The 18,001-nt window shown below is 37.0% G+C and overlaps 1 protein-coding gene across 11 annotated transcripts in view; it reads left to right on the top strand.

Moving 5' to 3' along the window:
- The first annotated feature begins 435 nt into the window (after nucleotides 1-435).
- NCOA2 (nuclear receptor coactivator 2) overlaps nucleotides 436-18,001 on the top strand; it is a 140,459-nt gene continuing 122,893 nt past the window's right edge. For 2 of the 11 annotated variants that reach the window (XM_058175199.1, XM_058175208.1), the window contains exons 1-2: nucleotides 437-681; nucleotides 11,170-11,246. The gene's annotated coding sequence lies outside the window, so the exon portion shown is untranslated. Of the gene's footprint in view, nucleotides 682-6,065; nucleotides 6,232-11,169; nucleotides 11,247-18,001 lie in introns of all 11 variants that reach the window. The other 9 variants (XM_058175202.1, XM_058175200.1, XM_058175203.1 and 6 more) reach the window with 9 other exon arrangements.

The raw sequence follows: 18,001 nt of genomic DNA on the forward strand, positions 1-18,001 counted from the left end.
TTCCTCCACAGATTTATAGTGACAGAACTCGCGTTCCCTTAGTTAGAAAAGCGTTTCATCTTGAGACAGACAGACAAGGAGGGAGGGAGGGAGACAGACTGAACACCAATGTGCTTATGATCATCGGGTCTTTTAAATGATTCGGCAAAACTGAGCGCCTTGTTTTCTTTAGCCGTCCAAGGAAAGGAAATGGATGAATCACACCGATTGGTTTCCATTTCTCTTTTGTTAACGATACGTACAATGGCATCCTTTTCCTATCTGCCTTCTTGCTTCGGTCACGGCTTCTTTCGTTGCTTTTTCCCGCCACCCCCACCCCTGTTCCAAGACACCGGTTTACGTCCCGGGGACCAGCGTTAAGTCGCAAAGGAAGTTTCCTCTCGGCGAACCGCCCCGCCAAGACGACGGCCGGGGACGGGCTGGGGTGCGCGCGCCCTCTTTCCGTCGCAGGGAGTGGCGGCGGCGGCGGCCCTCCCAGTCCCTCCTCTCTGGCTGGGAGCTTTGCGGAGAGGAGGAGGGTGAGCTGTGGGAGGGTCTCCATTGAAATAAACAAGCAGCCAGTGATTAAAACGGGAACATGGCGGCCGCGGAAGACTCAGCAGCTCCAGCTTCCTCTTACAAAGCAAAGGTTAGCGCTGGCGGCAGCTTGAGCGAGAAGAGCCGGAGACTTTACTGACCTCGGTAAATAGAAGCGCCTTCTCTGCGGAACAGGCGCGGGGTGGTGGTGGTGGTGGATAGCAAGAGGGGCGCTCCCGGCTGTGCGCTGTCTGATAACCCGAGCTTGCGCGCTGCGCTGCCGGGGAAGGCGAAGGAACTGGCGGAGCTGATGCCGGGAAGACCGAACGACCTGGCAGCCAGACTGGTTCTTCTTCTGTCCCCCCCACCCCCGGCTGCCTCCCCGAGAGGCAACTTGAGGGGCTCTGCACCCGAAAGGGGGAGGTGTCCGTCTGGTTGTCTGCTGCTTCTTAATGAGGGGCGTGCGGTTCCCTCGAGCGGGGAATGAATAATGGAAGGGGGAGCGAAGTGGTCTGAAGTTGGGCTTTAACATCTTCCTCTCCTGCTTTCTCTTTAAAGAGAAGCGGGGGCCGTCTGGCTCGAAGGGGTGGGAGAAGAATAGGGGAGCCGCCTCGGGAAACGGGGGTGCCGCTGGCAGGGGAAGAGCTGGCTGCGCCGCCGCCTCCCTCCTCTTCCTCTCGGGGGAGGGTCGTTCCGCGCAGAAGAGATTTTAGGGGTGGCAGCTGAAAGCGCGCCCGCCTCTCTCCGAAGGCTTTACCCAGGCACCCCCCCCCCCAATATCCTGCCGTCCCCGGCAAGTGTGAGGGGGACCGAACCTCTCCAGGAAGGGGAGGTGTGTAAGGGAGGCTACGGCGACGGGCTGTCGCGGTGCAAGTTGCCTCGGCGGAAAATTGAGTTGGGGCGACAAAACTCTGCTCCCTCCCCGGGCTTTTGTTGTGGTTAACTTCTCCAACTTTGTGCGCGGCCTTCGCAATCCCCCTTTCCCGAAACCCGACTAGGCCCTGCCTGCTCGCCGCTGGGTGCGAGCGCAGCCTGGGGAGCCGCATTGCTGCTTCGTGTGCCTGGGTGGGTGGGGGAGGGGACGACGGTAGTAGTGGCGGAGGCGGCTCCGGCAGCGCCTCGGCTGCGCTGTCGTCCTCTCCGCTGGGCGGCCTAAGCAGCCGGGTTGCTGGCCGGTGGGTCGAAGGCTTCCTGGGCGCTTCGGCTTTCGGAGCAGCCGGGTGTTCGGCGCCTCTTTCCTCTCTCTCCCCTCTCTGTCTGGGCGGAATCGATCGCACTGTGTACAATTATGTGGGAATAGAGATGGAAGCGCGGGGAGAAGCGTCACCTTGCTTTCTATTTGGGACGCGTTTGGTTTAATGGGTCAAAGAGAAAACCGTATTTCGACCTCCCCTCCTCTTAATTGTATTTGGAGAATTGCGTACGCCTCCTCTTTTCCCGTGTGGCAGTGAGGATGTGCGCCTAATCCCTTTTCCACCTGCTCCCTGAGCTTTCCTTGTGCAAGGGAGGGTGTTGGACACAAACAGCACAATTTTGCCGTAGCTTTTTATGGTGCACGCAGTACCTAAGGCCCTGATTTCAAGAAGCAGGGCGATGGCGTTTTTGCTTCCTGATAGGCAGAAGCTTTTTTATTCCTTGCTCCTGCTGTTGCAAAGGCATCCAGGGTTATTGGTTGTCTTGGTAACTTTGACTTTGTTCGTGTAGTATCTATTTTTCATCTATGCCACTTTCCACATATTGTTGTCATCAGCCTGATACTGTGGCTTTCTTAGGCTCATTGTATTGTATAAAAGTAGATTAAAGCAAAGTTGAATAATAAAAATGGAATAATAAATTCACAATTCTTGTTTACCTATAAATCACATACTTACAGTTCTTTCAATGACAGATTTGTTTAGGGGACTGTAAACATGTTACTACAGAGAATGGTAGAGGACAGGGTCATGATGGGTCTTACACGACTTCGCAACTAACAACAAAAAATGAATATATTATTAATATAATTCTGAAACTTTCATGAAAAGATAATATTAACATTTTTTTTAACTTCTTCACTAAAAGCAGTTCATTAATTTAGAATTTTCATAAGAAAGGCTGCTAATGGTTACTAAAGAGTTGACACTGATTTGATGTGCATAATAAAAAATTTAGAGTTTTAACTGTCTGGGACAGTCTCTGAAATTATATCAAAAGTCTGAATATCCTAAATTACTAATTTCTAAGTGAATGTGAAGAAAAGTACAGATTTTGAAAATAAACATAGAACACTGTGTTCAAGTAACTCTGGTTTCATTATGCTATAAACATCCTTTTTTAAAAGGAAAGCTGGACAGTAAAGGTGTTTTAAAAAATAAAATAGATTTACAACTTTATTTGTAATTTGTATATGTAAAAGCTACTTATCTACACTAAATCATTCTACTGGGCTTCTAAGGCAGTAGCTCAACTTTACCCAATACAAATATATTATGTGGCATACAAGACTGTTGATACTTGGATTACCGAATAACCAGTTCTTAATTACTTGTTCCATTGTGATTTACTCTGGTTCTTAATGCAATGACAAAATTTACAAAAACTGATCAGTAAAAGTGTTGCTCTATAAGACTCTTTTTTCTAGTGGCTGCAAAGTACCAACATTCTTGTTCAGAAGTTGTTTTTTTTGTATAGTAATGATTTTGGTGGCAGTAACAATCACTTCCCTTGCTGTTTGTTTTTTAAGTGTGCAGTAGTACATGAAAGATGATTATATAATAAAATTACCTGCTTCTAAATTGTCAGAGACCTTATGTTGATAGATTTATCTTTTTAGATTTGTATATCGATTTATAGGTAGTATCTATAAATTTAACTCATGAATCTCATTATTAAAACTCCTCTTCAATAATGAGGATTAAACTGTAAAGCAAAATCTGTTTCTTTGCGGCTTACTAAGGATGCTCTCATTGATTCTTAAGTTTCTTGGGTAACCAACATGCTCAGTGTTACAAGTTGCCATATAAATTCAATAAAACAGTTTCTAGGATTTTTGTGATACTGTATATCATGGGTGTCCAACCTTTTGGCTTGCCTGGGTGTTATTGAGTGAAGAAGAATTGTCATGTGCCACATATAAAATATATAATATAGTTAATGTATATAAATAACAAACTTCCTTTAAAAGTTTATGATCTACTGAGCTCTCATTACTAGCTGTCCAGGGTTATATGTGGGTTGGACAAACCTGCTGTATACTATCTTTTATTTCAGAAAAGGACTCCAGTGGGGAATAGCTGACATGGAATCAATAATTAAATTTGATTGTATTCATTGCGGTCTGACTAAGAAAATGACAGTGTCATATCTTTCTATTTATTGTTTATTAATTTATATCATGCCTTCCATCTGGGACCGTGGTGGCGAACCTATGGCAAGCGTGTCAGAAGTGGCAGGCAGAGCCAGCTCTGTGGCCACCCGCTATCGCTAGCTGCTCTTCTGGTTTTTGGTCCCTTTGTGTGTGCTGGAGCGCTGGAAACCCGAAGACCAGCTGGTGGGTGTGCATAAGTGCACTGGAAACCCAAATACCAGTTGACCTTTGGGTTTCTGGTGCTCCGGCCCCCACGCTCCGGTTTGGTACTTGCTTCAAAAGTGTTCCTTGGTTTCTTAAAGCCCTATGCACAGATAATATTTTCAATGATGTTGGTGAAGTGGCTATACAGGCACTTCAATATGGAAATGATTGGGGAAGAGCTGTGCTGAACCTTTCAAAGAACACAGCTGCTTTAAAGCTTCAAGGAGTGCAGTTTTTTTTTTACACACAAATGTTTCAGAAAACTCTTCTTTAAATACTTTAAATACTTTGCATAGCCTGCCATAAATTAACTTACATATTGCAAATTTACATATTGCATTTATATGCTTAGTTATTATATGAGTGATAACCTGTAGGTTGCTTCTAACATCTTTAACATTTGCTGTAGTCATTATTCACTTTAACCTTTAGATAATTGTGGAATGTTTGGCCATCTTAGAATGCTAAAAACATGCTTTTTGTGATGGGACAATAATTCCAGTGTTTGGGTGGAAAAATAATATAAGTGATAGTCATGCTAAATGAAGTTGATAAAATGTGTTTAAAATAGACTTCGTTGTAGCTGTTCTAAAATGTTCATTGTCTTCTGTCACCTTTTGTTGATGATCTTGCCTCCATGTTGACATCTGTTGTAGTTTGTAGCTATAATGGACTCTCCCAGGGTGGATTCCTAATGCAGAAATTTTGAGATTTGATCCGCAAGGAAAATGTAGGTGTTCGGAAATATTTTACAAATATTGTGCTCTAAATGAATTGACTTACACATGTTTAATCTTCTTTACATAACAGTCTAAAATCCATTTGTCTATTTGGCAAGTCTTTGGTGTTCCTTTCTCTGTTTTTTTCTTGTATTAAAGAAAGATTCCAATAATACTAGATTTGCTAACATTTCTTGAGAATTAAAATCTAGATATTTTTTCCAGTTATGGTTCATAAATATTTTATTGCTTTCATATCAAGCATTGAAGAGACAAAGAACATGCTTTTAAAATAATATGATTATAGCAAATTTGTGAGCCACCAAGATTTTTCTGTGATTGCAGCAGCACACAAATTTAATCAATAGTACAATATGTGTGAGTGTGCCTGTGTATGTGTGTGAGTGAGTGAGATAAGTAAGGCTTCCTCATCTGCACCATATAATGAAATCTTACTAGGTTAACACTATTTGTATGAAACAGAACATCCACTATCTGATTATATTCTTTGACCACCGTGGATAGTTGCAGATACTAGGCTGGTGAAGGAAATATGGCTACAGTAAAAAGGAATTACTTGAACATATGTGTATCTATAGAAAAATGAGTGGTTGATTATAACTGTATAATTTGCTCTCAGATGCATATGCTTTTTTACAGTGGGCGATTTCAATTTTACCAAAAATGTTTTGACTTGGAAATAAAGATAATAAATTTTAAGTGTAGCATACTAGTAATATGTCCTGTTGATTCTTCCAAAATATTATTCATTTAGGAAATGAAAGTGAATCTCTTAGCAGTTACGTGTAAATTAAAAGATACTGTAAATAGCCTTACTCATTTGGGAGGAAAGTAAGCCTTGTTAATAAGTTGCTGCTGCTGCAATTTAGAAGCTTATGCCATTTAAGTGGTACAAATATTGTTTTAAATAAGTTCAGGATTCTCTCTTTCTGTCATAATATTTGTAGTGCTTTCAGGACAATGGTAGGTAGTAAGTACACTTGAGTAACCACTGAAACATCAGATTCATAAGTAACCACTGAAATTAGAGCTGTTCAAACTGAAATAAAATAATTGCTTCCATATATTTGACCTTTCATAATGCAATGTGGATGCATGTCGTGACAAATCAAAATAACACAATTCTATTGAATTCTGTGGCTAATTTCCATTTCATTTCAGTATCGCTATGTTCAGTTGTACTCACTAGTCATTATGGAATATATTCTGTTGGATCTTTTGTGGAGGAATATAAAGGTTTTATTACTTTATTTTCATAGGAAGGCATAGAATGAGCTGTCACCTAAAAATACTGCAGAAAAAACTTCTATTCTCAGCTGAACTTGAAAGAGGAAGTGTACCTGTATGCTACCAATATTGCATAAAGCTGCTTCCTGTTGAACATTGAAGGTGCATTTTGTTTTATAACCACAGTTGATTATGTGGGTGAGCTGATTATATTACTTTTGGTCACATTTTATATTGTTTTCCTCTTATATAACTCACTAAATATTTTAAAAATCTTTACTAAGTATTCTGAGCACATGTTAATAAAGTGTGAATGTACTTGTATTATTTCCAGGGTACTTGGGAGGTATCAAAAAGAGTAAGCCAGGTAAAGTCCAGTTCAGCACCAGATACTTTTGTAACACATTCCAAAGAAACTGTTGGAAATTCAGATGAACAGGATCAAATGTTGCTGTTGAAACAGGCAATTCTAGACTTTTATATACAGGTAGTCCTCGATTTACGACCACAATTGAGTCCAAAATTTCTGTTGCTAAGCGAAACATTTGTTAAGTGAATTTTGCCGCATGTTACAATGACCTTTCTTGCCACCCTCGTTAAGTGAGTCAGGGCAGTTAAGTTAGTAACATGGTTGTTAACTGAATCTGGCTTTCCAATTGGCTTTGCTTGTCAGAAGGCGATCACATGACCCTGGGAGACTGCAACCATCACAAATATTAATTGTGATCATGTGACTATGGGACTGCTGCTACAGTTGTAAGTGTGAAAAATAGTCTTAAGCCATTTTTTTCAGCGCCCTTGTAACTGATGACTAAATGAACTTGTAAGTTGAGGACTACCTATAGTCAACTGCAGTTCCATCTCCTTTCTTTTCCCATTCAAAAAAGTTTACTTCTGCTTTTCATGTCATCCGACTAGGAAATGTATAACATTTTTCTTATGTACCATGTGACATGTAAGCAGCCTATCTTTTAAACAATGTTTTTAATATAAAAGTTCATATTGTACACATTATAATGAGGGTTCCTTGCTTGGTGGTCTCTAAAATTGATTTTTTTTCTTCCAAATTACCCAAATTAGGGTAAGATCATCAATGCTAGTAAGGAGTGGGGTTTGCTCTCAGCTTATATTATAATGGCTTGCTCTGTCAGTGCTGGCGGGGGTGGTCTTAGAAGTACTTTGGTTAGGCTGTTTACTGTTAGTTTAGTTTCTTGATCGGTATACTGTTTACTTGAGGAGGCATCTGGACCTTCTTTTTTTTTTTCTTTGAAGACGTTTAGCTTCTCATCCAAGAAGCTTCTTCAGCTCTGACAGAATAGTGGGGAATGGACCACCCTTTGAATGGTGTGGGAGTATAAATGGATTTCCAGAGAAAAAATTGCACCAGGAAGACCAGGAGCACTACTCAGGTAAACCTTCAAAGACCCTCTAAAAGTATGCAAATGACCAGCTGTCTGCAAGGAATATAAATCCTTCCATTCCCCACTATCCTGTCAGATCTGAAGAAACTTCTTGGATGAGAAGCTAAAAGTCTTCAAAGAAAAAACAAGAAAGTCCAGTTGCTTCCTGAAAAAGCACCTTTAGGACAACCATGACCTGGATGACTGAGAGTCTCTGCAGACAGTTTACTTAATTGTTGGTCTGATGTTAATCTTGGAGTTAATCTATACTTATCTGGATGCTGATTGCTGGTGGAGAGGTGCTTAGGTCTATTTGTTCCCTTTTTGGTTTGTTGATTGTCTCTTTTGCATATTCTATAGATACTGTTTATGTCTGTGTCTATTGATGACTGATTTGTCAGAGTGCCAGGCTTCTAGACTTTTGGACTTGGCTTGGTCTAGGACTTCCCAGTCTCCCAATCGAAACTATGGTTAATTCTGTCCATATGTTGTGAAATTAAAGAGCTTTCATCATATCTTCTGACTGCTAGTTGGTGTTCATGGATGTGTTCTGCCAATCTTCTGCCTGTTTGTCCTACATAGTGATTGTTGCAATCATTACACTGTATGCAGTGGTGAAATCTGAACCGGTTCACTGGCTGCGCATGCGCACCATGCACCAAATGCAAGGTGCGCGGGTACAGTGCAAGCCAAAAGGAGGCATGGGGAAGTAGAACAGCGTGCGAGAATGTGTGTGATCAGCTGTGGCGCGTGATTTATTTTTTTTTACTTTTAAAAGCATTTTTTTACAACCTATTCAGTCAATTAGGTTGTAAAAAAAGTGCTTTGAAAACTAAAAAAAAGGCTCTGACTGGGATCGTCAGAGCTTTTTTTTTTTTACCTTTTAAAAGCATTTTTTTAAAGAACTGGCAAGCGGGCAACCAGGCAATTGTGTGGGTATAGGTGGGGTGGGGAGGGAGGGATTTTTGCTACCGGTTCTCCAAACCACCAGCTGCCATTGCTACTGCCGAACCGGGAGCATTTCACCCCTGACTGTATGTTGTAGATGACTCCTGATTTTTCTTCTGGAGCTGCTGGGTCTTTTGGTTTGCTTAGGATATTTTGAAAGGCTTTAATTAACTTGTGCTACATTGATTCCATGTAGAATTAGCCAAGCTCAGAGAGCATAGAGGATTCCTCATTTCAATCTTGAACTACAAATATTCTTCTTCATTGAAACATTACATTGCTGGATTGAATATAAAGGGTCAGAGGGGACTTATGTAAATATATATTATATAAATTTAAATATATATAAATATATGTCCTAAGCAGTGGTATAAATATTTTAATAATATTTTAATATATTTAATATATTATTATATTTTAATTACTTTTAATTTTTATAAAATTTGCATTCCCTTGTCATACATTTCTTTTATATCCTAAAAATGTCTTACAATACTTCTATATATATACTTCTATATATAATACATTTACTTCTATATTCTAATTCTATATTCAGAATAAATATTGATATATGGGAGAAATATGCACATTTGGTATATTTCTATCTCTGTTATTACCATTAGCTTTCAAACAACAGAATAATCACTGAAAATGAAATGTCTGTGACATTTTGGAAAGGAATAAAATAAATAATTATAGAACAACATAGACTAGCTTATTTGCATGAAGTGAAAACAAAATATCTGTATCTGAGGAGTTATTAGAATTTGTTCTTTGTTAATTATTTGTTTAATTATTAATGTATTGTCCATTCACAAATACAGGTTCTAGGGCAGGGGTGTCAAACTCAATTTCATTGAGGGCCGCATGAGGGTTTGACCTCGAGAAGCCGGGGTGGGCGTGGCCAGCTCGACATCACTTGTGTCAGGGGCACCTATGGTGGCCTAAGTACTCTGCCAGGGAAAACAGCTTCTGAACTCCATTTTTGGCTGCAATGGCCTGCAACTCTCTGCCAGCAAAAACAGAGCTGCAGCAAAAAAAGGAACTCGGGAGCCTGTTTTTGCTGGCAGAGGCACCATGGGCCATGATTGTTGATGGCAATATGTTAGCTACCTTACGGAAGCGAGCTGTAAAAATGAATGAGAGGACAATAATGCATATATTACTTCTTTATTTTAAATAACTTATGCAAAATTTGATGATGAAAACAGCCAAAGATACTTCCATTCTTCTTACTTTCTGCTTATGTGAGAGCTGTATGTATTAAGAATCCTGAAAAGTTCTAGAGGGGGGTGCCAAACTTGCGTTGTTATGGCAGCATCACGTGATGTATCATGACTTTTTTCCTTCACTAAACTGGGCATGGGTGTGGCCAACGTGTCATGCATCTGGGCCATGGGCCACAAGTTTTACAGCCTGTTCTAGAGATAGATAGTTTCCGTAATCCATTGATCTGAATATAGACAAAGCTGCAATCTTATCCATACTTATTTCAATAGGACTTTTACAGTATACTTAAAGTGTAGTTGAGTTACAGTCATTTACTTACTGATTCTAATGTTTTGTTAGATCTCACATTTCTGCACATGAAGGCTAGCTTCTGCACATAGAATGATTTTTGTCTGCTTTATGTTAGAAAAACATAGATTCCACATTTTTTTTCTTTGGTTCATGTCTTACTATACATCTTTTCATGCTTGTGCATATCTTTGAGGAACAGAATATAACTTTTCTTTTTTTTCCCATTGTGCCATGGGAAGATTATCAATATAACATCTCTAACAATCTGTAGAGTCTCCATCTAAATATAAATTTTAGAAAGTCATATTTTTAAAAAATAAATAACTTGTATTCTCTATTGAAAAATTGGAGAGGACAGCAGTATTTTTTGAAATTTTGGTAATGAAATTACTGAAATTTCATGAATTTTTGACTTAGCTTTAGTGCCTATAAGACAACTTTAGAAAAGTTACTTGCTAGTATGCCCCAATTTTGTTCTGAAACATTTAAAATAATATAATTTGTATGTACTTCATACAATAATTGGAATTCTAAAATTGTTACTAAATACTGTGATTATAGGAACTTGCATTTAATAGTTAGAAATTAGGCTCTTAGTTTTCACCAATATTTATCTACTAAATTTTCCAGATATTCTGTACTGAAGGATATTTAACTTTTTGATGTCATAAAATGTTTATCTGGAGAATGATTTGATTAAGTCTATTTTCTGAGTTGATTTTAAGCAGGTTAAATATGATAAATATACTCAACTGCATCAATATATCTTGCTTTTATTAGAGCAGAATGTAGCTGGTTGGATGCAAGTGATGCTTGTACATCATTGTTTCAAATGCTCTTTTGAAGAGACATTGCTGCTTGAAATATGGAACCCTGCATTGGATTGGCTTTTCAAAGCTAAAATTTCTTTACATGTAAATGATTTCCACACAAAAAACTTTGGAAAAAAAAGAATAATATCCTTTAGAAATGGTGGCTTAAATAATAAAGAAAAGGGTCATTTTATAGCACTTTGGGGCAGGGGTCCCCAACCTCTGGACTGCAGTTTACTATGGGGCTATGGCCTATCTGCAATCGGACTGTGCAAGTGGCAGGCACATGCATCAGCCCACCGCTCTCACTGCCTAGTTCCCCCATCCCTCCTCTGCCAGGCTGCCAAGCCACAAAGGTTGAGGACCGCTACTTTAGAATGACAAAAAAATTAATGTGGCAATATAAAATAAGCAATATAATTTGATATGAATGTTTATTTTCTTTTTGTTTATAGCAGGCTTGAGATGTATCTGAAGATTGAAGTTTTCAAATATACAACCAATACTGATTTAACTGCCTCATTGAGTCTTGGTAAGTTATCTTTATTAAATTATCATTATCAGGAATGAAGCATATGCAATGAAGTGTTGCACAAAAATAGTTCATATTGTGTTTTCATTCTTATCTAGATTTTTTCTGTTGAAAAGAGGTTTCATATGTTCACATAATAAAAAGGCTTATTAGCTAAGTCATATTGAAAAGCAGGCCTTGAAACATATTTCCTACCACATGTTTGGACTTTCCCACTAAAGAATCCTTTTGGTTCATGCCTGGAGTGCTTGGGATTGGCCACCTTTCCTCACCTTGCGGAGTCTGAGGTGGAGATATCCAGTCTTAAGACCCTAATGATGCAGTACCTGGCTCCATTATCCTTCTCTTACCAAAGAAAGTTCCTATCAGTTGTTTTCTGTAGTGGAAGCTCTAAGAAGGAATGCTGAAACAGAATCCAAAGCAAAATATTACAAGTATTTTGTTTTGGTTTTAGCAGTAAAAAAATGCTTTTGCTTTGCAAATCAGGTGTAAAAGTTAGTTCTTACACAGGCGGTGAAAAATAACATGAAATCAAATCTGACCATTGCAAAAACAAGGGACAGATGAAAACAAACCTTTTCACACAAGAGAGGAGGTGGGTAGCTTATTTCATAGACCTTGCTCTTGAAACATAGCAATTATTAGATATATTTCATTATGGCTTTGAATCTTTTCTTCAGTACAAATAACTTATCAGAAAGTCTTATATCGTGTGAGCTTGGCTAATTGGTTCCAGTCCTGCCTGTTGGACTGGAAGTCTGACAACAGCATCAAGGTATGCTTTGTTGGCAGCTTTGTTTGAAGTGAGGCATTTTTTTAAAAGCTTGCATTGACTTCCTCAAAATTGTATTTTGAGTTTATGTAATGAGGCCTTATTCTGAAAGTTTTACAATTTCAGTTTCATTTCAGACCGTTTTTTAAATTGTAAATCTTTAAAACTCTACAGGCAGACCATGAACCACATAAAAATGTATCACCCTTTTTTCAAAGATAATGACCTTGTTTTGGGGTTATATCTGATGGATTAAGAGTAAAAATGGTTCAATCAGAAACAAAATATAGAAAAAACAATAAACAATAACTATTTAAATATAAATATAGTCAGATCACTTTTGTTTACATTTGCACAATTTCCTTTACATAAATTTATGTGGCTTGAGAGAGAATGACTTGGTTTAGTTAGAAATAGGTTACTGGCAGTGGTGAAATCCTCCTCGGATTGCTATTGGTTCGCTGCACGTGCGCACGCGCCAAAAGCACATTGCGAACATATGCATAGTGTGCACTAAAAACGTGCTTCACACAGAAAAAGAAGACTTCACTAGGTAAGTAGAACAGTGTAGGGGGGGACAGCTATGCCGCACGATTTAGCTTTGCTAGAAAGCAGGATTTACTGATTTCTAGTGAAGCTAAACCGTTCAGCACAGCTGATTGTCGGAAATACTGGTTCGATGAACCGGTAGCGTTTTTAAACTACCGGTTCCACTGAACCGGTAGCTTTTTTTTTTTTTTACTACCAGTTCGCCTGAACCGGTAATTGTATCATTATCGGTTTGCCCGAACCAGAGCGAACTGGTAGCATTTCACTCCTGGTTACTGCCTATCTAACTAGAGGCCAATGTCTACCATCAACATGCCTGGTATAGAATTTACATCACTTTTCCAAACTATTGTTTTTCCCAGCTCCACTTAAAAACAAGGTAAGATTCATTAGGCTTATGGTTGAATAAAAAAAAGCTTCAGAGGAGTAGTGGCATAGGCATTCAGGAATTGTTTATCCTTTTCACAATTACTACAGCACATTTTTAGGTTGCTGTGTTGGGATTTTGCACAGTGTTTCCCACTGGCTTTCTGATACCTTCAGTGATTTTTTTTTGCCTCAGGTTGCTTCCCTTAGCTTAGTCTTTTTTTGTTCTTCTAATCAGTGGTTCCCAACATGGGGCCCATGCCCCACAGGGGAACAATTTGATTTTGAATGGGGGCAATTTGAACCTTGTTTAAACCAAGTTAATGGGCTTTTAGCCTTCTCTGTAAGTAGAGTTCACTTTTTGAGTAAAGTAAGAATTATATGTCATGGGGGGGCGGGCATCAGAATTTTAAAGATACTTAGGTGGGCATGGCCAAAAAAAGGTTGGGAACCACTGTTCTAATGGGTTCTATTACTACTCAGTCTTTATATTTGAATCATCATCATCTTTCCATCAAATGTAAACACGATTAGCTATGATACATAAAACACAGTATATAAAGCACAGGATGCCTGAGTCTTTTTTTTTTTAATTAAAGAAGTTTTTACAAAAAAATTTTCCCCTCCCCCCACTTCATCCCCTCCCCCCCCTTCAAAAACACCCCTCCCCCCCCCCGACTTCCCAGAACAAACACAAGGTATAGTTCAAAAGAAAAAACAATCATTCACTAAATTTTCCCTAACACAAATTATAATCCTTCCCTTCTTCTCAAATCCTAACTTCCCCATACAAATCAAAGATAAATACATCCTAATCATTCAAAAGCAATCTGATATCTCTTAATCTGATATCTATTTTGCGTATATTCAATCCATTTTTCCCATTCAGTTAGATATTTTTCTTGTGTAGTGCCTTTCAAAAAGGCTGAGATTTTAGCTATCTCAGCCAAATTAGCAACTTTCAATATCCATTCTTCTATTGTAGGTAATTTTTTTTCTTGCAGTATTGTCCTATCAGTAGTCTTGCTGCTGTTATTAAATTTAAAATCAACTTAGTCTCAATTACTGTACAGTCCGTAATAATTCCCAATAAGAAAAATTGCGGTAGGAAACATTTTGTGTTTTCAAAACATTTTGTATAATCCACCAGATCCTTATCCAAAAAGCCTTAATCTTCTTACAAGTCCACCAAATATGAAAATATGTAACATCATCACAATTACATCTTCAACATTTCGCTTGCAGATCTGGATAAATACATTATAATTTCTTAGGGTCTAAGTGCCACCTATAAAACATTTTATAAAAATTTTCCCTCAAGTTCTGTGCTTGCGTAAATTTAACATTTCTAACCCAATTTTTTTCCCAAGTTTCCAAAAATATTGGTTCTTGAATATTTTGTGTCCATTTTATCATACAATCCTTTATTAGATCCCTTTCAGAGTCTATTTCTATCAACACATTATACAATCCTTTTATATGCGCCTGAGTTTGATATATAATTTGTTTTACCAAGTTTTCTTCATTCTGCATGATACCAATTTTCTGGTCTTCTTTCCACCTAGCTCGTAATTGCCCATATTGGAATCAAGTATAGTTTCTCCCTTCTTCTTTTAATTGTTGCAAGAATTTTAATTGTAAATTACCTCTCTCAAAATATAAACGTTCTTTATAAGTAATCATTTCCTGTTTCTGTTCTATATTTATATTCTCTATTGCATGCCTGGGGTTTGCCCAAATAGGAATTTTGTAATTCAACTTGTAATAGTATTTTTCCAGACACGCAGAAGAGCAATTCTTAACACATGATTCTTAAAGGCTCTATCCAGTTTTTTAATCATACAATAAATATGCATGCCATCCATATAGTAAATTATAACCTTCTATATTCAAAATCCTTTCCTCCGTTAGGTTAAACCAATCACTTATTACCAAAAGAGCAGCTGCTTCATAATATAATTTAAGATTGGGCATTTTTAAACCTCCCCTTTCCCGTATGTCTTGAATTATTTTCATTTTAACTCTCGCTTTTTTATCTTTCCATATAAATTTATTAATTCCAATCTGTTATTCTTCCAAATTTTTATCTTTCTTAATTATTGGTATCATCTGAAACAAAAATAAAAATCTAGGTAAAACAGTCATTTTAATGGCTGCTATTCTCCTCAATAATGATAATTGTAATTTTTTCCAACCGAGCATTTCCTTCTGAACTTTTTGCCATAATACCTCAAAGTTATTCTTATACAATTTAACATTTGAAGAAGTAATATAAACCCCTAGGTATTTAACCTTTTTTACAATTTCAAATCCTGTTGCTTCGTCTAATTTTTCTTTCTGTTGTCTAGTCATATTTTTTGTTATCACTTTTGTTTTATTCTGATTTACTTTAAACCCTGAAACTTTTCCATATTGATCAATTATTTCCAACAAACATACACTTGAGTTTATAGGATTTGACAAAATAATCACCAAATCATCAGCAAATGCTCTCACTTTATACTCATGTTGTCTAATTTTAATTCCCTCTATCTCCTTTACCTCTCTTATTTTATCCAGTAATGGCTCCAGAGTTAGAATAAACAATAATGGTGATAGGGTGTACCCCTGTCTTGTTCCTTTCACAATCTTAAAAACTTCTGTCAAACTACCATTAACTATTATCTGTGCTGTTTGCTCTCCATAAATCGTTCTAATTCTCCAAATTGCATTTTATCTATTAATTTGAATAAAAATTCCCAATGCAGGCAATCAAAGGCTTTCTCTGCATCCAAAAAAATAAATGCTGCAAAAATATTGTTCTTTTCTAAATATTCCAATAAATTTACAATCTGTCTAACATTATTCCTCATCTGCCTCCCCTTTATAAATCCAGATTGATCAGTATGAATTTTCTGTTGCAGAACTAACATTAATCTATTCGCTATTATTTTAGCAAAAATCTTACAATCATTATTCAAAAGTGAAATCGGCCTATAATTCGGCCTATAAATCGGCCTATAATTCACAAGTTTAGAGCAATCCTGTTCTTCTTTTGAAGATTTCAATGAAATGAAAGTAGTTCTCCATGATGGGGCTATTCCCCCTCCTAATTGTATCTGATTAAATAATTCCTTAAGTGGACCTACTATCTCATTCTGTAAATTTTTATAATAAATCGTTGTAAGTCCATTCGTACCGGGGTTTGTTCCCATTTTTAATTGTTTTATTGTCAAAATAATTTCTTCAGAAGTTATAGGCCGATTCAATTCTTCCCTTTGTTCTAAGGTTAAACTTTTAACCTTGTACTCTTTCAAATATTTATCAATATCCATGTTCAAGATTGTATCTTTAGCATATAAATTTGTATAATATTCTAAAAAAGCTTTTTTAATTTTATCCTGTTGATATCTCTCCTTACCTTTAAATTCTATTTTTTCTATAATACGTGCTTTTTGTTTTTTCCATAAGATATATGCTAAATTTATTTGCATTACAAAAAGTATTATGTTTAGCATACTGTATGTTTGTTGCCGTCTGGTCTGCTATTATCATATTAAATCGACTCTGTAGTATCTTTATTGCATCTTTTAGTTTTTGATCATGTGGATTATGTATTAATAATTGTTATTTCTTTTGGATTTCCTCTTTTAAATACCTACGCTGTTTTTGTTGTTTACTTCTCTGTTTATTATTAATATATATTAAGACTCCTCTCATAAAAGCCTTACTCGTGTCCCAAACCATTTCTATTGATGTTCCCCTATTCAAATTATCATCAAAAAATTCTTTTATTTGTTTTTTACATTGAGTTACATTATCTTCATATCTAAACAAATGCGTCTTATATTTTGCCTGTTTCCCATTATTTTTGAATCTGAAAGTAGTATTGAAAGCAGTATGTTAAAAATCAGAGATTTTCTGATATTTAAAATATTCCATTAAAAGAAAGATCAAACTCTTGAACCACCTAAAGTAGATATTTGAAGCCTATACTTTTTTTGCACATCAGTCTTAAATTTTTAGAAAATGAGCTTTAATTTTATGAATAACAGTGTTTTTCAAGTATGTGTTTTGATATACAGGATTCTGATTGTTATTGCTTAATTTCTACTGTGTGGTATTATATTACCTGGAAGAGCGGGTGATATCAAAAATTGGCAATCATCTCTACCATCTCCAAAGGACTAGATGAAGACAGTTTTGTCTCCAGTGTCTGAATGAAGATAGTGAAAGAGCTACCCAAGTGACTGCTTGACAGTAACTGGTGCTAATTAAATACAGAGTCAGATAATGACACTGATTCCTGGAAGAAAGCCAGGCTTTCAGAAAACTTAATTTTCTAGCTCTGTTTATCTGTCAGCTTTGTGTGATATTGCAGCTGAGTTAGAATTCATAGTGAAAACAATGAGTATCTTCTTTATGAAATTAGTTAATTTAATATTTATGCATTTGACAATGTATTGAGCAAAGAGTTGTTCGTATTTTTTAATAATGATGTATCATTGTGTTCCAGTCCATCCCAATATTTCTTGTACATGGCTTGTTAATAGTTTGATTAGAAATCACCAGTTGAAATTATGCTATGTTCACATACAAAAGTATTTTATATGCTCTGAAATGCTTACTGGTTTTGTATATTGTCTAATGTTTGAGGATCAATACGTTCTATTATTTCTCTGCAACTATAATCCCAAGATTAAGTCTCCAGGTTTGGGGTTTGCATTGCTGATACAATTTACTGTGTAAGAATTGCACCACAAATGTTACACAAAGGATTGCAGGTAATCATTAATTTACAGCCACAATTGAGCCCAGAATTTTGGTTGTACATCGTTGCAATCATAAGTCAAGTCATCATGTGAATGGATTTGATTTCATGACCATGTTTACAATGTTATTAAGAAAGTCATTGTCATTAAGTAAGTCACTTGGTCATTAAGGGATTCACAAGGTTGTAACTCCAAATCCAGTTTATCCAATGGATATTTTTTGCTAAAAACAGCAAAAGGTTGCAAAATGTGATTGTGAGATGCTGTAACCAGTAGGGATGATGAAGCAATTGTAACTTCAAGGACAGGTGTAAGTA

Source organism: Ahaetulla prasina, chromosome 3, assembly GCF_028640845.1.
Source record: "Ahaetulla prasina isolate Xishuangbanna chromosome 3, ASM2864084v1, whole genome shotgun sequence".
NCBI classification, from domain to species: domain Eukaryota; kingdom Metazoa; phylum Chordata; class Lepidosauria; order Squamata; family Colubridae; genus Ahaetulla; species Ahaetulla prasina.